The sequence below is a fragment of the Chinchilla lanigera genome, unplaced genomic scaffold (assembly GCF_000276665.1).
Source record: "Chinchilla lanigera isolate Chin_1 unplaced genomic scaffold, ChiLan1.0 scaffold00007, whole genome shotgun sequence".
Taxonomy (NCBI): Eukaryota; Metazoa; Chordata; class Mammalia; order Rodentia; family Chinchillidae; genus Chinchilla; species Chinchilla lanigera.
Genome location: NW_004955408.1, coordinates 14,366,205 through 14,384,472, shown reverse-complemented (window position 1 = coordinate 14,384,472; position 18,268 = coordinate 14,366,205). Strand labels below are relative to the sequence as shown.

The following is an 18,268-nucleotide window of genomic DNA, read 5'->3' as shown; positions in this document are numbered from 1 at the left end:
AGAAAGAAAGAAAGAAAGAAAGAAAAAGAAAGAAAGAAAGAAAGAAAGAAAGAAAGAAAGAAAGAAAGAAAGAAAGAAAGAAAAAGAAAGAAAGAAAGAAAGAAAGAAAGAAAGAAAGAAAGAAAGAAAGAAAGAAAGAAAGAAAGAAAAGAAAAAAGAGAAAGAAAAGGGGAGGGGAGGGAAGAAGAGGGGAGGGAGGGAGGAGAGGAGAGGAAAGGAAAGGAAAAAATCACCTGTTACCACTGCACACTGGGCTTCTGGACTGCCATACAAACACACACACACACACACACACACACACACACACACCTTGCAAAATCATTTTTAATAGCTGCACAGTGCTGCGTTCACATCTCTCTCTGAACAGCACATCAGGAGCACATCCCTCCAGCCATCCGTGAGTCACATTTGCAGCGTAATTTCTCTAACAAATGCACACACCGCACCAGTATTCTATGAAGTCAGACAGCTATGTGTTAAATTTTCTTCAGCAATTTATTTAAATTAAATATGTTCAGTGTATGAGTCAAACAACAGAGAGAAATACAAAGGAAAATACATGTCAGATCCCACCACCGCAGAACTAACCCCTGTTAATAAACTGACATACATTTTCAGTGCACACATTCCTATGCATACATTTCTAATCTCACATAAATTGAACAGAATCTAAGGTCTTATATACCCTACTTTTTCTACCTACGTAAATGAAGGTTTGGTAAAGCAACAGAACCTCAAAAATCATTGGCAGAATCTTAAAACAAATCCACTTATGAAATGAAGCTTTTTTCTCTCATCTAGTACTGGAGACAAAACCAAGGATCTCACACAGGGTAGGTAAGGGATCTTCCACTGAGCCCACCCCTTCAGTGTTCTTTGATATAACTGTTGCCTTCTCCTCACAGACATGCCAGGTGTGTGTGTGTGTGTCTGCGTATGTGTATCTAAAATTCCACATTTCATGTTCCAAGCCTGCTTTAGGAACAGTGTACCCTATAATAAGGATGAGACTTTTGTAGTAAGTCAGAATTTAGCTCTAAGTCAGTGCTCACGGCACAGAGAAGCCAAGGCCCAGCACATTGGAGTTCCTGGTGTAGATTCTGGATTCTCTCTGGTAGTCTAGGAAAACACTGATCTCTGGTCTCAGCTGAGATTCACCAGTGCCGCAGGTCTAGAATGAGTCTAGAATGGGCGAAGGGCCTGACAAGCCCAGGGAGGAAGTGAGCAGAGTGGGAAGCGCAGGAAGGTCCTTGATTTGAACCTTCTTGCCCAGGGGCCATACCCATATCTCCGGCTCACATCAGAAAGTGTTCATAGTAACCAAGTGCCCTTGTGCATTTGTAAAACATGGTTATACTTTTTTTTAAATTTCACATAATTTTCCAGATGAGGCTTGGTAAGATTCACTGAAATCATGTGTGCAAAACTCTAAGTATGGTCCCAGGGCATAGTAGATGCCCAATAAACCTCCATGTCATGGAGAAGAAAGGGTGAGAACATGCATGCTGCAGGTCTCCCTTGTCTACCTCCCTCTCTGGATCAGACAACACTTTCATTCTGCAGACAATACTGAGACGGACATTGCAGGACTCCAAGAGATGGTGTCAAATCAGTGATGAGTCCCCAAAAGGCAAATCACATTCTTTATGACCCATCAAATCAGAAAGCTAATAAAATCTAGCTATTACTCACAAACTCCCCAGTGCTTTGTCTAAATGTGGAAAATGTCAACATCAACACCAACCTCAGCCTCAGAACAGACCCAGCTCACCTGAGGCCGGAGGGAGCAGAAAGACTCAACCTACTCCACTCAGCTGCCATGAACAAATAGAGGGGACCTTCAAACCCTGTGTGTGCCCCATCCCAGGAGACATTGCAGGTGGTGGCGAAGGCAAGACACAACCTCTTTTTGCCTTGTTTGGAGCACACAGGGACAGTATAGCCCCATTGTATTTAGAGCAGCCAAAGAAATATAGATTCAAATAAAGGGCAAGGGAGGCCATAGGAGGGATGTACCTATGTTTCTCATCTTTTTTCACTACATATCTTTAAAAAGAACCAGACACCATAGCAGTCCATGCTAACAGATAATTGTCACATACTAATAATTCCATCTGGTCCCATAAAAGGGAGGGGGATCATTGCATGGCAACGCTCCGCGTCTCAGGCTTCATTAAAGTGATTTCTCCCAAGAGTCTCCTATAACAGCATGTAAAGCACTTAGTCCCGCACCTGAATCATCCTCAGTAATCAATAAATGGAAACGAGTTGCAGCAGCAAGAGCGACTTGCTGAGAGACAGCCCACGGAGCAAGGCAAGACTGCTGACAGCCAACTCAATGTTCTGCCCAAGCAGAGGAGAGCCCCTCTAGAAACCCGCATGCCCGGCCCTGTGTGGCCTCAGGTTGACCCGTCTGTCTCCAGTCCTCCAAGCTCCTTGGCAGGCTGCACAAGCTCTGCAGGATCTGTCCACGATGACAGAAATATCCCAGCTGAAGAACTGAATTTCACAGGTCTGACGCTGACACAACCCATGGAATTCAGTTCTCAAAGCTGAGGATACACACAGGCTCTCCAGAGATGGCACAAAGCCTTTCTTCCTGCTTGGCCCAGCTCTGTAAGATACAAGAGAGAAAAGCTTGGTAAACGTGAAAGTGGCTGCTTCCCACTGCTGGACGCGCAGGACTCAGAAGCACCCGGAGGGATATGCGCAGTAGCCATTTTGACAGCCATCAGGCATGACAGCTGGTCTCTCCTGCCCCTGGACCCAAAACTCTTCCTTCTCCTTAATACCAGTTCATCCTGAGGTTCTTACCTTCAGTGTTATTCTCCCTGCCAGGCCGTGCGTGGCCGAAACTACTACTAGTTTGCTCTTTCCTCCTCGCCTATTAATAATTGTGCCTAAGTTGTAGCTGGGCACGTGCACACCTGGCATGAAGACTTCATTTCCAGGCCTTGCATAACTAAGTTCTTCATGGGAGCAGAAGCCACGCGCTCTCTGCTGTCTTCTTCCTCTTCTCGCTGCAGATGTGGTGAAGAGGCCCCAGGAACCATGCAAATGAGGGCCATTGCCCAGGGAAGGGCAGGCTGCATGCTAGAAGGCCCTTGAAATCATGGGGCTTGCACATGAGCTGCTCACACCTGGACTATGACATCAGCGAGTACTCAGCTTCCACCCGTATGTCTGTACACACACACACAGACACAGTAACTTTCTTGAAATAGAACCCACACACCATATAATTCACTTAAAGTATAAAATTCACTGATTTTCAATATATTCACCAACTTGTGCCACCTTCACCACAATCAAATTCTAAACATCTCCCTCAACCCCAGAATAAACTCTACATACTTTAGCACTCACTCATTTTCCACTCCGAGTCCTGGGCAGTCAATAATCTACTTTATACCATATATATAATGAATATATGTACTGTGCATATATATGTTTCTCTCACATATACATGAAATTTCTAGAATTAGCAAATATTTTGTCTAACGTAAATTTTACATATATGAAATCATGACATATGTGGCCTTTTGTGACTAGTTTTTTCACTGAGCATAATGCTTTCAGGGCTTATCCATGTCTTAGCACTTGTATCAGTATTTCATTCCCCTTCATGGGTGAATAATATTCCATTGTATGGACATGCCACATTTTGCTTATCCATTTAGCAGTTCATGGGAATTTCATTCTTTCCACTTTTTGACTACTATGAATAATGCTTCTGTGAACACTCGCATATGAATTTTGTGTTGATACATGTTTTCATTGGGGGTGTGGGGGGATATACCTAGGAGTGGAATTACTGAGTCATAACCTTGTGAGAACTCTGAGACTGTTCTGCAGATGGCTGTACCACCTTACTTTCCCACCAGCAGTGTATGAGAGTTTCAATTTCTCCACATTCTTGCCAGTAATTGTTATTGTCTGTCTTTTGATTTTAGCTAGCCTAGCAGGTATGAAGTGGTACCTCATCATGGTTTTTACTTGCATTTCCCTGATGGCTAATGATGTTAAACCTTTTGTCATTTACCTACTGGCCATTTGTATAGCTCTTTTGGGAAAATGTCTATTCAGATACCTTGCCAATTTCCTAACTGGGTTGTCTTTTTATTATTGAATGATAAGATTCTTTTATATATTCCAGATACAAGTCATTAGGATACAAGTCATAAGTCTTACTCTATGGGTTGCCTTTTAACTTTTTTACGTGTGTGTGTGTGTGTGTGTGTTTTCCATCACATCATTTCTGGCACAATGTCTGAATGATGGTAGGCATTTCAGTGATTTGGAAGAAATGACAGAAAGAACTTTCAGGGGCCATGTAGCTTCCTCAATGGAAAAACTGAAAGCCTAAAGATACTAAGGTGGTGCATAGGCAGATGATAAAAATAAGGAGATAGAAGTTAGAAGAGGACTTTAGTCCCAGCTTGCCTCCTACCAATCACAAGAATGGGGCCGGAGACATAGCATGCTGGACATCAGAGACCTCCCCAAGTAACGGCCTTTCCAAGTTTAGAGGGTTGGAAATTTCAGCTTCAACCTCCAACCTTCAGGCATAAGAGGCAGAAAGCTGAGTGGAATCGAGTTGTCCAGTTTTTCAGTCAATCATGCCTAAGTAGTGAAACCTCCATGGAAACCTAGACAGGCAGCATTTGGAGAGCTTCCCACTAGCTGAACATGTGGAGGTGCCTAGAGGCTACTCAGTGCCCCCAGAGAGGACCTACAAGCTGTTTTCTCCCCTCCCGCCCCTCACTCCATGCCTCTCCCCATCCACATCCTTAGTAGGAACCTTTAGAAGATGCTAATAAACATTTAATAAAAAGTAATAACCCCTTCTCTCCTATCAGGTACTAACAGGAGCAAAGTGAACTAATACATGAAAAGCAATCACGTGAACATGAATTATCACTGAGGTCCAAGATCAAGTAGTGAAAGCAGCTGGGTGAGGAAAAGGGGATGGTGGAGGTGGCTCAATTTCCTATCCAGGGTGCTGACAGCACATCACACTTCATTTTTCAGTGTGTTGCTGATTCCTATCACCCTCTGGGGGAGTTTCCAGTTCAGTGTAAAAGACGACACCGCTCAATTAGTCCCAAATCACAGAAACCCTGGGTCCTCCCACCCACCGTGAATCCTAGACAATAACCGTTACTCCCACTAAGTGTAGCACGGAGCAAGAATTATGTTTTATTCACACCTGGAGCTCCTCCAGCCCCCACCCTGTGCCTGGCACACTGTAGATGCATAAAATATTATTTAATTAATGAACAACTAAATGAACAGGTGAATGGATATGTGGATGGGTGAATGAATGAAGACAGGAATGACAACCATAATGAACATGTAGAGGCGCCTAGAGGCTAGCTCAGTGCCCCCAGAGAGGACCCATTGTCTAGGTGACCCAAATCCACAACGCTAATGAAGCAAGTGGACCCTGATAGATCAGGTGAAGGATTCTGAGGTAGCACCTGGGCCCATCTGGTGATAGTAAAGTGTGGCGATTAGAAAACAGGTTCTGGAGCCCGGCAGCAGGGGGTTCTAATTCCAGCTCAAAGTCTGTGAGTGCGCACAGTGGGAAGGCGGCAGCTACGTATTTTCATCTCTGTTTAAACTTACATCTATTTGTGTCTGTCACTGTGCCACATCCACGCCTTTATTCCTTCTGCTCTACACCAGGCTTCATGTCCCTGCTCCTCCATGGCCCTCAGCCAAAGCTCCAGGCATTTTTTAATTCTGGTTGGATCCACACAATTTGGCGATTACTATATAAACGTCTGCATTGCTCATGCCTCGGCCTCAATTCCCCTTACTCAAAGTAATCCGCGAGGCACTCACTCCCCTCAGGTGACATGTAAGGGCTTCTCCACCACCCTCAACTCTATGTGGCCTTTGACACTTAGCATAGAATGTAAATCATTCGAGGCTCTCCCTTCTTTCATCTCTCAAAAAAGCTTTGCCTTCCCCCCTACGCGGAGGAAGAAAAGCGTGATGTGTAAGGGGAAAAAGAGACAGCCTCACCCCCACAGTGCTCCAACCTAGGTGACCGAGAGTATGAAAGCCAGAAACACAGAAACCCAAAGAAAAGGGGGTGCCACATAACATAATAACCCCCATTTGCCAATGTCGTCCCAGAACCAAAGGAGCCACTTTAAACCTCACTTCACCCTCACAAAGCCATAGGAAGTGCTGTTCCCATCCGCACTGCATGGAAAAGAGGAGGAGGAAAAGGAGGAACGGAGAGAGGAAGAGGAGCTAAGCAATGAGAAAAATATTCACCCTATCACACACACACACACACACACACACACACACACACACACACACACGAACAATTTCAGCCACTCTGCTCCACTCTCTTCTGCCACTGGAAAGTGAAAAAAAAAATTTAAAAATGCTCCCTAAAAGTAAAGACTGGATAAAGTAGTAAAGTGAAAAGAAACTCAGTGACACAGAAGGCAACAGATAATATGTACTATGCCTGGCATTAATATGAGGGCCTGGCTGAAGGGAGTCCTTTCACTTAGTATTTAATACTTCTGCACACCCTGCCAGCTCGGCCACCAACAGGCAGCTGGCCCTAATGTAGCCCCGACACCCAAGTCAGAGTCGTCTCCCACCAAGACTGTGGCTGCAGCCGTCCAGTCCCTTCCTGACCCCACTCCTCCCTCCGAAGTCCTCCCTCCGAACAGCAGTCAGGGAAATCTTATGAAGAGATAAGTTGGAGGGAAGGCAATGAGATTTTAAAAGAAAAAAAATTATTAAGATATGTCACAGAGATGCATCCCTTCCCCACGAGGAATGTAATCATTATATACTACAAACATGTGCCACAAAATAAATAAACGATACATTGGTTCATGTCCAACAGCTTCCCTGAAAGCTGAGAACAAAGTTCAGCCCCTTGACATGGTCCACGAGGCCCTGGCGATCAGGTCCCTGTCTCATTTTCCAGCACCTTCTCCTCCCTACGGGCCTCTCGCTGTTCCTCAGTGCGCCAAGCTCTTGCCTCATCTAGGAATGCTCTTCCCCCAAATCTATCCACGTCCACCCTTCAGTTTGTCCAGTCTGCTCTCAGAGTCTCCTCCATACAGCTGCATCCCTCACCACCCCACCTAAAACAACCACACACACGCCCACCGTCACCCCACACGCTCTCTCCCCCTCGCCCGCTGTTCCTCTCCTGTGAAGTTTATTTCTGCCAGTCCGTGTCTGCAGCACACCATGATGACATTCAGGGCGGGGAGTCGGTGCACTTCCACACCACGTCTTGATCCTTTCTGACATCCCCTTCCCCATCCTCCCTCACGCTCCCCCATCTTCGGTCCCCTCCCTTCTGTGAAAGATCTATCTCCCCCTTCCCTATTATCTTTTAATTTTGCTCTTTAGTTTATCTCTATTTGGGATTTCTCACATGAGAAAATCAGGACTTGCTATCCTTTTGCAGTTGCAGTTGCTTCTCTGTTTACTTTGTCTGCCTGGAATGGACACTCTTTGGTAGTGGGACATTGAACAGAATAATGCCCGGCATAGCGGAGGCCAATTCCCAACTTTTTGTCATAATCAACCCCCAAAGGACCCTCTTCCAATTTTTCTAATCATCTCCACCATACAATGTTAATATCACGTATCTATGTATCTACATATGTATGCTATGTATAACTGTGTTTTATACATAAGGAGAGTAAGGGTTCTTTACCCACAAGAGCCAATTTCCGCGCCCTTGGAAGGCACCATATCTCCCATGTTGAAATACATGGGATGTGTGCCAGATAAATCTTTGCGGAATGGCGGACACTCCTGAGGTGGGCAGCAAGCTAACAGGCAGACACCCTTCAAGGCGTCAAGTTGAGCTGGGGAAATTCCAACCGACCTCCCGCCCAGCCCCCTCCAGCGTCTGCAGCAGAGCACATCCTGTCACGCTGTGTAGGGTGACTATCTGGTATTTTTCTAATTCACTCTCTCAGCTTTTTTTTTTACTTTACCCTAAGTTTGTTTTGAATCCCAGCTCCTTTTGCTACTTCGGATCTTGAAATTCATTTTTCTTCCACTCTCATCAGCAGACGTGTGAAAACTCAGATAAGTGTCCCTCAATCCATGTGCAATTCATTCTCTGCTACATCCCACAGACCTTCACTGAATTCCTACATGAAGATGACCATGCTCCAAGCCCTGCTCTCTACAAGCATATGAATATGTGACAGTGAACAGACAGGGCGTTAAGTACAATACAGCAAGGAGACACAGTGCCCAGAAAGGACAACTCCATCCCCTGGTGGGTGCCTTCCTCCCATCCATCCATCCATCCATCCATGCTTGCATCACACACAGAGCACCTGCTATGAGTCAGGCCTGCGTAGGTGCTGGGCATGCAGCAGACAGCAGAAAAGCACAGGCCTGGCCCTTGTCCTCGAAGAGGTCACTCCATGACAAGAGAGACTGGGAGCTCACTGACAGACCAGCAAACAAGCTCAGATTCGAGAAGCGCTATCCATGGAAACACCCAAGATCTTCTGAGGCATTTGTGGCTAGAAAGAGGGACATTTAAGGAGAAATCCCAAAGGACAAGCAAGTTGCGCTCTGGGGAAGACTCAGTGAGAGGAGAGGAGGCAGAGGGATAGACTTTGAACCCTGAAATAGGATGAGAGCAGGTACACCAGGAGGTCGAAGAGAATGGGAGTGGTGTGGGGCCAAGGGAGGGCCTGGCAGGTGAAGCATGTTGGCTACAAGACACAGAGCAAGCAGAGAAGTCAAATTTTTTAATATTCTGGCTGCTGTGGTAAACAGTTGAGAGGAGGATAAGAACCGGTCTTACATCTCCATCATATGATCACGCAATTTAACACGCAGCCCCATGGGGTCTTCTACCGTAAGGTGCAAGTCATGTGAGGCCGTGAAATTCTCAAAGGCAGATATTACATTTTCTATCTCTTTTAACCCCTTCAACATCAGTGCACACCACATGGTCAATGACTGCAAAACATTTCTTCAGTTGTTACTTTGTGATAATAAATTCTGGGCTTCTTCACTCCTTCTGTCTCCCCTCAACCAAGTTCTCTCTCGAACTTCATAAGGCCCCCTCCTGTCCCTCATCACTTCCCCACCCTCTCCCTAACTGAGCTGTCCTGCTCTGAAGGCCACTCTCAGATGAAGGCTCTCTGAACAGCCCCTGCGCCGCATGGAAAGTCGGAGCCAGGGGTTAGGAGGATCCGCACGGCGAGCCGGACCTCGGTCTGGTCTCTGACCCTCCGTTTGCTCATACCTGGCCACCCAGACCCTCAGCATGCAGGGCCTTGGTCTGGAACTCTGGGGAGGCCCTGGCCTTCTCCTCCCTGACACAGCTGACACAGAGACAGCTGTGTCACCATGAGCTTAAAGTGCACAGCCAGAGCCCATTCTCTGCCAGAATGGAAGCCAAGACCGGACAACTCGGCAGTCACTGCCTCCTTCTTACCAGGATGTCCTCTGTGCTGTGAGCTACTCTGTCACCTTCAGGAGATTTGCAGTCAGAACACACAGAAGCCAAACAGCAATATTCAGCTCTTTCAGCCACTCGCCACGTACGCTTATCAGCACAACTGCTAGATCGCCAGCGCAGAGCCTGGGAAAACTATAGTTGTGTAAGATCAATAAAAGCCTGAGTTTTCTTTCAAGGCAGGACCCAGTTGTGCAACTCTATTTGGCAAACGTATAATTTGTTCTTTGAAAAACAAATCCCACACCTCATTCGGCCAAAGTTGTAATAAATATGATTTTGCCAATGCCTCCATCTCAAAAAAAATACTTGCGTGACAGTTTGCTCTTGTCAAGTAGATTTATAGAAAGGAGTGGGTTTTTCATATGTGACACTTTTAAGAAGAATATTTATCTACTATAACCTTATAAATTTAATATCCTCTCAAAGCTAAATTAATCCTGGTGTTCCCGTTCGCTCCCAAACAGTGTAAAAAAGCATCCAAAGTGCTTACTATTTTTTTAAAAAGTCACTTAAATATCTCTTTATTATAAAAATTTTGTATTTAATTTAGTATGCATAACTGTGTCATTTAGATTTCTGTAAATAACCTTAGGGAAACTGTAGCAGACAGGACAATGCTAACCAAACAGAGTCAACCAAGCAGAAACTGCGGGTGATCCTCCGGTGTTAAATTTTGCTAGCACTTATTGTAAAGTGAAGCCCTCTCACAACGAGGAGAAGAGTTCTTACAAGGAGCAAATTGCTGGGCCGGGGGGATAGCTCAGCGGCATAAGTTCTTGTCTGGCAAGCCTGAGGTGATGAGTTTGATTCCCCGTACCAAAAAAAAAAAAAAAGAGCAAATTGTCTTCACAAACCTTAATTCAACAGACAAATGGCTGCAGCCCTCGTCCCTCCTTCCTGGCGGCTCTGGGCTCTGGGGCCCAGATCCGCGCAGTGCCTGGCACAGAACATGCTTAAAATCACAGACAGTGTCTGGTGGCTGGATCCACTAAGCAAAAGCACATGATAACCTCAGCTCATCCATGGCAAACTTGGCCCTGGCTTCCTATGAGGACAGGGGCTTCTAAGTGCCACACCTGTCTCCCCACTCTCCCAGCCTGTGTCTTGGGTGTACTCCGTTTGTAGTTTTTAAGGTACCACTCTCAGGGTCTAGATGCCTCTGTGAAGGCTGTCACCCCCTCCATAGCCTTTGATGTTCATTCCAACCTCCAGGCCATAAACTCTTTAGAGGCACAAAATGGCACATTTGACCCAAATGTATTCCCACTGCTCCTGGGCCACTCAAATAAATAATAATCCTCAATATATATATATAGCTTACTATGTGCCAGCAACTAGGCTAAATGAATTATACTTCACAGCAAAGGAGTGAGGTAAGTGCTATTATCATTATCAGCATCATCTTTCTTTAATAAAAAGTAGAGTCTCACTGTATAGTTCAGGCTGGCCTCAAACTCATTATGTAGCCCAGGCTGACCTTGAAATGGCAATGTTCCTGCCTCAGCCTCACAAGTGCTGGATTGCAGGTGTGTGCCACCATACCCAGGTTTGCATCATTTTATAGACGGGAAAAATGCGGCTCTGAAAGTTTCTGTGCCATGCCCAAAGCCACACAGCTGCAACTGGGATTTCAAGCTAAGCATTCTGGCTCCCAAGCACTCTGGCGCAGGGGCTAAGTGAATGAACTTAGCCCTTGCACTGCCAAGATGGTCAGGAATGGCCTCACCAATTCTACAGCCCCTGCGGCTTGGGCCACGGAACACACTGCTGGTCTCCAAACCCAGCCTTGGTTTCCCTGGAAGATGGAAGTAGCCCAGAGGACAAAGGAAAAGAACCCACATCGCCACCCTCAGCCAGATCTTCTCACAAGCCAGAAAGAATCATCCCTCACGAAGGGGCTCTTGGGCAAGCTTAACAGCAACGATAATGGTTTTTAAAAAGCTACTGCTACAAAAGCGGAAACAAATCTGGGTGACTAAGTCATCTGCATTGCTGGAAAATGAGTCTTCTTTCTACCCATCTCTTCATTCTGAATTACAAGATGATAGTGTGGTTTAACAGCATGCCGAAAGCCATCCGGCTAATGAATAAAGTAAATCCTCAGCCTTTTTATCCCAGATTTCTATCTTTCCCACTGTCATTACCATCTTGCTTAGAAAATCATTTCTGGATCTTTCTGCCGCTCCACAGAGCTAGACTGTCACTTAAAGGCCTGTTAACCAAGTGAAATTGCTGTTCTGCAGCAGCAAATAAAATTCACACGCAGCACAGATGAGTTTATCATGGGAGCTGATTAATTAGCAGCTCTGGAGCCCTGAAAATAGAGTTCCATTTCATTACCACAGACACATAGTTTCTGGTGAATACTATTCTGATTTAAACACACTTACTCCAAGGGTGGGGATGATATGGAGGTGAAAGAGAAGTGGAATGTCTATTGCTTCGCAGGAGAAAGATCAAATATGAAAAGGACTTTTTTAGTAATGGGATGATTAACCTTCTCTTATCATGGCCAGGCCTACTCTATTCCCAGAGCCCGTGTGTTTCCATGCGCAGTAGCTCATTTGGGCCTCGACCATGGTAGGTCATGGGCACCATTACTGCTTGCATCCTGCGTGGGAAGGAACGGAGGCACACGTTGAAAAGCATAGCTCGAGTTAACACTCGGCTGACTCCAGAGCAGCAGTTCTGAACAGGGGATGTTTGCGATGTCTGAAAATATTTTTGATTGTCATGAGTTGGTCGTCGTTGTTGGGTATCACAAGTCTGGATGTGTCTAGGGGGCAGAGGCAAGGGTTGCATTGAGCATCTTAGACAATGCATGGGACATCCCCCCACAGCAAAGAATTACCATCCCAATTGTTGATAGTGCCAGAGTCAAGGAATCCTGCTCCAAAGCCTGCTTTTTTTGCTATTCTGAGCAAAGGAAAGGGCATACCGTTTAGGAGGCAAGTCATCAGTGATCATGCCCTCCTATGTATTAGCTGTGTTATTTCCTGGCAGGTCACCTCCACAGCAAAAGTCCATACATAAGATTGATAGTACTTGTCCTGCTTAAATCCTATATTTTACCTCTTAAAGCCCCTGAGAGATTGAAGATTCACTATCAAAAGCCAGAAAATATCTGGAAATAATTAAACATGTGGCACTGGGCCAGAAATATCAAATGCATCGATCAAATCGAAGTGAGATTCAAGAAGACATTTATGCACATGCTGGAATTTAGGACAAGGTAAGAATATTCTTTCCAAGCCAAGGAACTAACCAAAAAGCAGCACAGAGAGAGATATGCATTCATGTGTTGTTTTAGCTATGCAATTTTTTCCTAAATCTAAAAGGATCCTAACATTAAAAGCTTATTTTTTATAAGGCAGAATGCAAATTTAATCTATAGAAGAAAAATTAACATCAGATCTGTATCACATCATATATAAAATTCATCAGCTGGATGTACAGCAATGCATATAGACAATATGATAACAAAAACTATAAGAGTTTCAAAACTAAATGCAAGAATAAATCTTTGCAACCATTGAAAAAGGTCTTTCTCAACAAGGCCGAAAAAGTCTAAAGGAAAAAAACAAAAGGTTTGTGACTCTGTGGCCAAACAATCCAAAGAGTATCTGTTCAGGAAAGAAATAATCACAGTTGTTTTCGCATCTTTCCTGTGAGAGAAATTCCACAGCCAGAGGGAAACGACAGTGGGGGAATACCCACCAGCATTCCACTCTGTTAGACTTGGGTAGGGTTCTTCTTCCTTCTCCCTGTTGCTGTTGTCGCTGGTTAAAGAAAGTCTCTGGGAATGGAAATGGAATGATATTTGTACATAGGTACAACTCCAGAGCACAATTCTGCTAGAACAATGGGCCTTTTTCTTTAACTTTTTTTTTCAGTACTGGAGATTGAACTTAGGGCCTTGTACATGCTAGGTAAGTGCTCTATTCCACTTACTACAGAGCTATATCCCCAACCCTTTTGTTTATTTTTTTTACTTGAGACAGGGTCTCACTAAATTGCCCAGGATGAAATCAAACTTAATGATCCTCCTGCTTCAGCCTCCCAGGGTGCTGAGATTACAGGCATACACCACCATCTGGCTCTTTTCTTGTTATTTTAATGCCTGAACTAACCTGGGTGACATTTTCTCCAGTGGTGAAAACAGCTGGTATCAAGGATTATAGTCAGACAACTGCTGATCCCTCTAGAGCAGGCTAACCCCAAAGTAGCAGCACTGCAAGATCCTCCCCAGGACCCCAAAAGAAAACCACAGAATGTGTGCAGCTCCATCTCCAAAACTCTGGAATTAGCATCCCTAGAGATCTGCAGATTTTTATGCCCAAGCCTTAAAGAGGGAAGGGAAAGGGGACATAAAAAGAATTAAGATGTGTGAGTTTTGTACATGTACCAATTCCCCAAAATGAATGTAATCATTATGGACTACAAACACACACTAATAAAAATAAAAATTTAAAGAAAACAAAGAATTCACACAGATTTCAGAGATTAAAGCCTAAGGCCTCCATGGCAAACAATTAAAAAATAAAACTCTAAGTCATTTTTTTAAGCATGAACTTACATCTTCCAACAGGAATGTATGTAAATAGTCATATCCTTAAGGATGTAAGGTTTTAGCGGAGTAAGGAACTTAAGAAAGATCTAGAATCTAGAGCTTGGACAAGACATCTGCCACCCTTCCACAGTGTATCCACGCAGTTGTTTTTTCCTATGATCTTTCCTTAGAGAATCAAAGACTCCCTTCTGAAGAAAGGATAATAAATAATAGGTAGAACAGTATCTGCACCAGGCTGACCTGGGCAGAGTCAGATGTAAGTTTGAGTCCCTCTTAGGCAGTAGGGCCTGCGTCGATCCCTTGATCTGTTTGAGCCTCAATTCCTTAGTCATGGAATGCACACAGCTGATTCACCCAGTAAATATTAAATAAGCTCTCATAGAATGTGCCAATTTACTGTCAGAAATTTCCTGAAAAGTTACATAACATGGTACAGGGAAACGGTTTCCAAATTATAAATCATAAAAATATTTCGTAAGTTATTGTTGAAAATAAAAATAACTTCCATTGTTATTAAGACTAAAGCAGAAAACCCAATGTTTTGTACAACTAATACGCACTTTAAAAAAAAAAAAAGACTGAGTCTGAGAGCAAAATAAGGAACTTTTGTCAGATTGTGGAACAACCAGAAGGAGCGATCACTATCAGAGTTCAAACTGTGCCCAAAAGCTGGCTTTTAGGGACCGTATTCCAAGACTGTAAATTGTTGACAGCCAGAGAAAACAAACGTTTACTATAGATTTAGCCCAAAGGGTTACACGGAGTGAGACGACTACACAGAGCTGATCCAGCTCACACTGATCCCAGGGAACTTCTGGGTAAAGTGAGACAATGGGAATTCAGAGATGAGAAGAAGATCAAGAATGCACCAAGGAACAGTCCACCCATGCCTCACCCATCCCACGCCTGGGCCTCACGGTATCCGAAAGTGAAGACCAGATGCCACAGCTCCGCCTTGACAAACCAAGCAAATGCAGACAATCAGAACAGACCCGAGTGTCAAACGTTCTACCTTCTTTCTGAGCTCCACCGCCATAGATCTGTCCTGAGCAGCACTGTCCATCAGGGGAGCAATGAGACTAAGTGAATAAGTCACGCTCATTCTGTTCCAAAGCCCACTGTCAACATCTCGAGGACAAACACATCAGCCCCGTGCTGCAGTCAGAAGGATTTGGAGCAAAACCTAAGTCCAACAAAGACAGAAAAATGAACCAAGGCATACAGGACGTGAAGGCCTCAAATCACAAGCAGATACACCAAAGCCCATCCAACCTTCAAGAAAGAAAAGATACACTATTTGCCAATTCACATAGGTCAGGTGCAATATGTAAAAAAAGATCATTTTAAAGATAAAAAAATAAAATCCCTTAATATCCAAAAATAAGACTGAGTGAGCTTGGAAACAAGAACACAATAAACAAAAAGTAGCAGGCATGATCCCCCAGCCCCAAGCGCCCCAAGTGCACCATCTCTTCTGTGCAACTTTTTCGTGTGATTGCCTCTGCAAAGACAGTCGAGGCCTTGCCAAATAGAAGCACAGCCCACAGCTCCAGGGTTGAAAACATGTGCGATAGCCTGTATAGGCTCTAAACCACTTCCCAGGGCCGCCCCACCCCCAAAAGAACAAAAGGTTAAAAATATTTTCCTTTTGGAAACGGACCCAGGTCTTAAGGAAAGCGCTGTAAGTATTTCCAAGCTCCTGACAAAAAGTCTCCTCTACTTTCACTCTAACGTCATGCAGTTTGCCTTAAACATTTGGATTATATCTCTAATGCGCCGTTTACTCTGCAATAATCCACTGTACAAAAGCCTGCTGCCTCTCAAACAGACGATAAGTACATCGTAAATCACCTGGCAATGATTTTTTTTCTCTAGCTCCTAGTCACAGTGGGCTCCTAAAATTTCATTTTATTTTTTTTCCAGTTCGGCCGCCCTTCTCCCCATCCTCATTTTGCTCCTGTCCAACCAGACCACCCCTTGGGTACGGCTTCCTGCCCCGATTTTACCACTCCACTCGGCCTGCTGCTGCCGTCCTGGGAGGGGAGAGCGCTGTCTAGGGTCTTGGAGGAAGAGCATCTTTCTGGAGGAAGGTTCTGGCTCACTGGGGTAGAGGAAGGCACCCGCAGGCCTATTTGCATATGCTTTTATTCCATTTCCACACCCTGCACGCTAACGCTCTCTGGAAAGTCCCTTCTCAATTCCCTCCTAGTGGCGGCGAAGAGGAAGAGGCTGAGCCAGAGGGGAAGGTTCCATCCAGGCGGTGTCAGCGTCTCCCCGGGGGAAGCCTCCAGCTCCCTCCCGAGGCCCACAGGGTCCAGACCCACGTCAGTGTCCACGGGGGACCCCGTCCAGCACGGCTGAGAGCTGCAGGCTGCTCTGGCCTGCACGCTCCGGGGAGCTCTCTGCAGGACGCACGCTCCTCCGGCCTCCCCCGAGGAAGTTCTGGTCAGGCGCTCGGTCCCCAGGCTTCCTGTCTGTACTCTCCGCAGCCCCGCGGGGAAATCCCGAGACCTCTATCGGCTGCCCAATGAGCCAGTTGGCTTTTCAAGTATGCGCAGGGCTGAATTTCGGCCAAAACCTCAATGTATCGTTAACCAAAAACAAATAAATACCGTGTGTAGGCAGCAGCGGGGTGGGAGAGAATTGGCCTTTAGGGTAAGGATCAGGCAGAAAGCGCTTTTCTCCCTGCTGAGGATACAAGAGGCCTGGGTTTGCTCAACATTTAAACAAACGGATGCTTTCAACAGTAAACTGACTGCTTGAAGCGAGCAGCAGCCCGCCAGGCTGGAGATTCAGAACTCCGTCCTCCGGCACACTCCTCCAGAAGCGTGGACATTCAAGGCAGTCCTGAGGGGCAGCTGGTAACCGCGAAAGCTACATTTTAGCGGTGCCAGGCACTCTGACAAATGTTTCACCCGCATGATTTTTCCTAGTCCCACAGCAGTCCTGTCAGTATTATGTTCCCCATTTTACTGATAGAGAATTTATGCTCGGTGAGTTTAGGGGGATTTGCCTAAGGTCACACTGTTAGTAAGTGCCTCCACAGGAGGCCTCTTGTGCTCCTTTTTCCAAAGTGGAAAGGCCTTGAAAGGCCCTTGGAATGTGCAACTGCAGATTCAAATTCCTTCTCAGGGTAAATATCGTGCCTTCCCTGTGCAATCTGCCCATGGCCAGAAAAGAGGCAGTTAGGATGTCGAGTCAGGAACTGGTAGTGTCTCTGGCCTCACCAGAGAGTGTTCCTTGTTCATCTTGTGGGTTCCCAAAAGGTTTGTTTGAACTTCTGTTATAGATAACTTTTCAAAAAGCAAATATTTATTGAGCACCTGTTACATGCCAGACATTGTACAGACGTACATGCCCTTATTTAATCCTCCCCATGACCCCCCCCAAAAGTACAGACTATTCTTATCTCAAATTACAAATGAGGAAACCGAGGCTGAGAGATTTTAAATCTCGCCCAAGCTTTCACAGCTTGAAATGAGCACAGCCACAGTTTGAAATGATCTCTGCTGTCCCCAAATTTCTGATGGTCCCATACGCTGCATTACGTTCCCTCTTGAGAGGTGCACATCAGAGATATTTCTTTACATGAGATTGTCTCCCTCCGGAAGGGAGCTTCCTGGCCACGTACACTGTGGGCCCCAGCTTCTGAGTCCTGGCTCTGAGCAGACCACGCACTGATCAGCTGTGGAAGGAGGAAGCAGAGAGTGTCCAAGAGAGCTCAGAGCACACCCAACCCATCCCGTGTCAGATGAAGGAGTAAATGACCTATTTGTGAAGCTATATAAAAGGTCAGGAGTAACAGTGTGTCAAATGGTGACCAACCTGTTTAAAGAAATCTGAACTTATTTGGATCCATGAACTGGGGCAAGGCTCAAATGGAATAAACAGGAGGAACTCAGGCCTGGCTGGTCTCTGCTAACAAGTACATTACCCCGTTCCGGTCCGTTAGCTTCTGCGTTCCTACGGGCTCCTTCACAACACCTGGGGCTCGTGTGGGATGGTTTTCCAGAAACAGCCAAGTGGATGCTGGGAGCCAGGATTTAAATAGCTCTAGGCTGCCAGCTATATGCACTTCTATTGTCTGCCTTTTGCCTCAGGAAGAATAGACTAAAATCAACGAGGCAGCCTTTCATGGACGCTATGTGAATTGAGCCTTGTCCTTTTATAATCAAAATTATATATATATATATATATATATATATATATAT

General features: G+C 45.3%; 1 long non-coding RNA gene across 1 annotated transcript; it reads right to left on the bottom strand.

Annotated features, from left to right (window-relative positions):
- Positions 1-472: 472 nt before the first annotated feature.
- On the bottom strand, positions 473-16,523 carry LOC106147440. Its single transcript, XR_001232342.1, has 2 exons — positions 16,064-16,523; positions 473-2,614 (listed from the first exon to the last, which is right to left on the bottom strand). It is a non-coding gene; the product is annotated as an uncharacterized LOC106147440 (long non-coding RNA).
- Positions 16,524-18,268: the final 1,745 nt, after the last annotated feature.